The following is a 6,000-nucleotide window of genomic DNA, read 5'->3' as shown; positions in this document are numbered from 1 at the left end:
TGAAAGGCAAGGGATTTGAGGACGTTGGTGTCTGAGGAGGCTCCATACTGCTCACATACATGCCTTGTGCCTTCCCTTGCCCCCAGCTGCTTTGCTGGCCCAGGACCGGCACTTGCAACCAGGAGGCTCTCGGCTTGTTCAGCTCTGGGTAAATCACTCCGACGGTACGTCGTCTTTAGTCGTGCTGGGTTGACCAGGCAGAGAACTCGGCTTCATCGCCGTCCTGTTCTGCTTGCTGGAGAGTGAGGGGAAAAACACCCCCACACACACGCTCAGAGTTTAGGCTGAACAGTTTAATGGAGTGCTGAATCCACGTCTCTGACCTTTCGTGTCTGCCGGGTGCCCTCCCAGCGACCGAGTGTGTACCCATTTTGATGAATGATGCTTTAAGGACATAACTTCACGTCATCTAATATCAAAACATTTTCTGTGGTACAGGCCTGTAATTTATTTAAATTTCTTGATGAAGCATTACACCATAAAAGTCATAAGTGCTGAAGGCCCCATCTGCCGAGGCAGCCGGGTGTGCAGACCTCACCAATATGCTGAGATGGCCACTGATAACGCATACCTGGCTTTTGGGGAGCAGTCACAGGTTTCCCCCTGGTTACTCTTTGCCATGAGCAAAACCCGCTCACTGTTTGCAGCGGGGAAGGAATTTCTGCCACTTAAACCCACAAGGTGACCTCATAGAGAGAAATTAAGAGGGTTGCACTGGTTTGTGCCACCTGTAACAGCTCTGGTATCTACAAACCCACACTAAAAAAATCTCGCTGGCTTTTGCTGGTGCTGCCCATCACTAGCGCCCTGGTAGGAATAACTCTTGATCTCCAAGAACATTCGATCGTTTGAAATGATCATTTGTCATGCACCCACGGACCGTGTTTGCTTCTTAGAGGTCCCCAGGCAAAGCTGTCTGGCTTCACAGATGTTAATTATTTGCGTCTACTGTTAATTAGCTGTCTGCAGTCGGTCACGCTGGAGCGGTGACAGCCTGGGAGCCTCTCCCCGGCGGCACAGCCCATGGGCTTTGTTCCCCATCCCTTCCCCATCTCCCCCTCCTCACCTCCCAGCCAGAACATTTCATTTTAGTCACGGTGCCAGAGGCCAGACCCCAGAGGACCTTTGAAATTAAACACGTATGAAGTACAGTGGAGAGGGAGGGTGGGGAGAAAAGGGGGGAGAATGGGGCAATTTCAGCTCCTCAAGCATGCGAGTCGAGAGCTTTCGTGATGCCTCTCAATGTGTTTTTTTCAGCCGGCCACAAATCATGTCCTCGGCTGTCCAAGGGAACCTGTCTCTGTGATGGAAATTTCCACACTTGCCTCCGTTGGTGTCCTGCTCTCTTTGTTGTTGCTTTGCTGCCTTCAAGACATTGTAAATAATTGAATTTTTACAGAAATATTTTTGTTGTTGTTGTTGCAGAGTAGGAAATTTATCCTTGGTTTGCTAAACTCCGAAATACGGCATCCAGGATAAACTCTCCTCCTGACGTTTGCAGTTACAGGGAAGCAAAAGTTCTTCATTCACCAAAGACTCTGTAATTGAAGACATATTGCATAATTTTCAATAAAAGAAGCTCATCACAGGACACATTTCCTAGCTGCATTGGGTCTGAGTCATATTTCTTTTGTTGGGTTGTTAAACAAAAATAAGGGGCTTGGAATTTCAGCTAAAGAGCTGTGAAATAGCCAGGGCAAAAAAATTCACAGGGAATAATTTATTCCCCCCTTTCCACCTGCAAATTGCCTGAGAACAGGCTGAGTTCTTACCCAAATGGTACAGTGATTGTTAAAACGTTACCAAATGATTTTCACAAATGTTTCTTGCTCGGTAATTTCCTGGTGACCGAGTCACTGCAGATATTCGACATTTGAAATTCAGATTTCGAGCCCTTCTGAGGGATGCACAGATTGCAGGAACAGACCTGTGCTCCGCTGGCTGAACACGCTGCCAGTCTCTGCTGCAGGTGGCCCGATGACACAGCCCCAGCCACCACCTCAGCATCCCAAAGTCAACACAAGCTCCACCAGCTCTGAAAGCAGCCGTCATCCACCACTTTGCTCCTCCAGCCAGCTTCCTCCCAAGCTGCAAGGTCATCTGGCCAAGCCCTCCTTGCCTGCCAAAACTCAGAAGGACCAAATCACCAGTGTGGTATGAAGATGGCGATGTCTCCAACCACCACTGCCACTGCAGAGTCTCCTCTTCCCTGGGGTTCCCCTGTGGCTTCTCCTCTCTCCCATGAGCAGACCAGCTCCTCGGGGCAGAGGCTGTGTCTGTAGCACTGAGCTCATTTGGCTCATGGACGTAACTCCTTGGTGCAATGGTGACACGAGCAACAAATAACAACAACTCCGAAGTTCCTATCAGAAGGTACTCTTTCTCTGGTGTCCGTCAGAAACTCATCTGCTGGTGCATTCAACCAGAAGCGAACACAAAGGACATGCAAGCACACAGCAAGCCTGATGAAACAGTCACATGAATATTCATGGCAATGGGGGTTTTTTTGCATTGCTCAGCCCCCTCTGCTTCTGTCATTGATACAGAAATGCCACCGGGAGGTGGGAGGGGAAGGTTGTGGCCATTTAAACATTCTCTGCCTCCACTGCCAGCAGACGCTCAGATGCTCGCATGTGATGGACTAGCTGGTGCCGGTGGCCAGAGAGGACTGTCACTGCACACAGATGCCACCACGGCTCCCGCGCCTCTGCTGCCTGTTGCACTCTCCAGCTTGGCGGAGTTGGGCCGTTGCGTCTCAGAGAGGAAAAACTGACATGACATAAGCAAAAGAAGATTTTTCAAGGACTTAAAATAAATGTTTGGCATGAAAGCAACCAAGATTTGATGGCCAATAGTGTTCTTGCTGAAAAAGCCCTGACAAATGCCATGGGGGTAGCACTGCTTGGAGCTCGATAGGAAACCAGTGTGATGCTGTAGTTACGTACACTCCTGCCCTTCTCCAAATTAGGCAGTTCTGGTCCTAAATGGTTCTTTCTTTTAGCAGTAAGACTTCTCTTTCTGTTGGGCTTAAAATGTCTCCTTTTACAACAGCTTTTCCTGTGCCCTCTCCCCAGGATTCCCTTCCCTGCTTCCTAAAGCAGAGCAGTGTTTCTGGCATGAGGCCTCCCCACAGCTCCCTGTGTTGTGCCGTTTAGTGCCTCTGCATCCTCACCTGTGTAGGCTGGAGTGTTTAGTCGTCATTTATGGACTGCATGAGGTTTAGAAACTCGGTGATCCAAAGGCGTGCTGGTTTTGCTGGGAATTGCAGAGGCAATAACCTGCTCTGTGGGAGATGGCACAGGCAGGAGCCTCAGGGCTCCCTGGGATGAGAAATGACAGCGCGTCCCAGCATCCCGCTTCTCAGTGTGGTGCAGGGAGAAGACGTGTTTCTCATCAGCTCCTAAATCACCACTTTTGAGACAACCCAAATGATGCTGACTTACCCCAAAGTGCTGTGTTACATGCTGCAGCCTCTCAGGAGCTGGTCCACGGGCGGGGGCTGCAGGAGGTAACCTGGCAATGAAGCGGAGATATTCCCCGGCAATAAACGTGAGGATGTAGAAACATCTTTACTATCTGCACAGTGAGCTGGGAAGGGAAAGCAGCGAGCCATCTCACTGCAGCTTTACATCAAGTGAATTACAGAAGGAGAGAGTGTGAGGGAATAACATCGGAATTAAAAGGGTTTAAGATAAGATGGAAAGTGGCAGTTGAGCCAGGAAAGCAAGCTGGGAGTGGAAGAGTGTTTAAATGACATCAGCAAAGCTTGAGGGACACTGAGGGCAGGAGGGCTCCTAAATCACCTTGAGAAGGTGTGAAGGAGAGGAAAGACGGCAGCACAACTGTGGCCATATCGGGGATTCCTGCAGGAATGCTCTCCAAGGAGATGTGGGAGAAACAGGCAGATGCTCCTCTGCTATAAGGTAGTGTAACTCCATGTCTTTAGTGTTCCCATGCCACTAGATCTAACCCGCTGCCACTGGGCCGATGCCAACATCAGTGCAGGGCGGTGGGGTGGGAGATACTGTGTCTCAGAGACAGCAAGTTCCCACCACAGGCAGGGACATCAGCGGCTTTGGTCTGACTAGTTTGGATCAAATTGTGGAAAGCATGGAAATACTAACTAGCTTGGGTCTGATTAGTTGCCAAAATATCTTAGCACGGCTGAGAAGATGGTCTGGATGGCACAACTGTCCATCCTGGCAGTTGTCTTGGCAGGTACTGAGGGTGCCTGGCCCATCCTAGCATCGCTATCAAAGATGGTTTAAATAAGTGAACAGATTGGACTGGAATGTGCTGATCTCTTTATATTGTCATTGTGTACCATCAGCTGTCAACAAAGGAAAATGTTGCTGAACAACATATTTGAGGTGGTTTGATTTTGTGGACAGAGCTGTCAACAGCAATGAAAGAAAACACCCTTCTGTCACAAAATTAGAAAATTGTGCCCCAGGAAACAAAATGCTCAAAGGCCCTAATAACCATTTTCAAACTTTCCACTTCAGGCTTAATATTTATGAATTTCAGGAGGAGAGGGGAGAGCAAAGAGGGCAAAACTGATGAGGAAAGGGTAGTGCATGTGTCCATCTTACATGGCAGGTAAGTGGGTGGTGGAAGAGATGCCCGCTCCTGGAAGGAATGGGTAGTGTCCGTCCCCCCCCGGGACTGCGGGGGTTAAGGCCAGGCGGGCGCAGGTGCAGGGGACGGGCGCTGACATCTGAACGCAAAGTGAAAAATCACCTCTTGCAGAATCTGGTAAGCGGCTGGGGAAGCTCGACTGTGCAAGGCAATTTAAGCTCAGTAAGTCTGATAGAAATGGAAAGATAAATCAAAGCAATAAAATCCGATGCAGCAAACCTCGGTGGCTGCTGTGGCGCTTGGTCGTTTTGACTGTTGGGTTCTGCTGGCACTCCTGGGGCTGGTGTGGATGTGCAATTCCAGGACCTGGAAAGAATGGCTCCTGGGAATGGAAAACGCTGAACGACCAGCGGAATATGTCCCACATTAAACCTTTTCATACTGCCTTATATGAGGCCACCTTTTCCCTGCATGGAATTTTTACAGCACCACTGTGCCATTTGACAGTGTGGTTTTCACACTGATGGCCCCCACCAGAATGCTCCAGGAGCATCTGAAAGAGAAAAACAAGGAGCACCGGCACCTCCCAGCAAACACATCGCTGGCCTATGGCAGGACAGGAAATTAAAAAATTCACTTGTCATCTTCCAAGTATGACACGACCTCCACAGCATAGGAAGAAATCTACCCCATAAGGTTAAATCACTACTTATCTGCTTAATGTCAATCAGACATTAAGCAGATTGACTGGGAGATTTGATTTATTTATTTTTTAAATGGGAACCCAAACAACTTAATACTCCTTGACTTAATCTGCAGGCGGGCAGGGTATCCAATTTATTGTGTTTGTTTGTTTGCTTGCTTATTTATTTATTTACGTTCCTTTTCGCCTCCTGGGGCCTATTGATCCCTATGGGAGCGGAGGCTCCGTAACCGGGCTGTCGTAGCACCCGATGAAACCCACACGGAGATTATCCTTGCTGTATAGCCATCTGCATTGGCTGCGCTGACTTTAGCAGCAATTTTTAAGCATAGGCTCTTGTGGATTATCTCCATGCTTCGGTGAATACAAATCAACTTGCAGTTAAGATTAAGATATAACAATTTCCATATCTGGAGAGTGTACGATTATTAACAGAAAAAAGTAGTAAAGTGGCATACAGGTTGCAAGGTATAGTCAGCAATTTGAATAAATATATATGTGTGAAGAACACTGGAATTGGGAACCTTTTATGGTTTAAGAAAGCAGAAAATGTAGATCTAAGATGGCATTCGTTAAACATGACCCAAACTGGTCTAATCCTTTCCCATGAAATTGTCATCTTCTAAGCTGTAACATATTAAGTATACCTAAGAAATAAAGCTGATTAAATACCCTTTTATACAACTGCACCCCTGAAATGAAGGGCAGTGCGTTGTCAC

The sequence above is a fragment of the Larus michahellis genome, chromosome 10, assembly GCF_964199755.1.
Source record: "Larus michahellis chromosome 10, bLarMic1.1, whole genome shotgun sequence".
Classification (NCBI taxonomy): Eukaryota; Metazoa; Chordata; class Aves; order Charadriiformes; family Laridae; genus Larus; species Larus michahellis.
Note: the sequence above shows the minus strand (reverse complement) of the source record.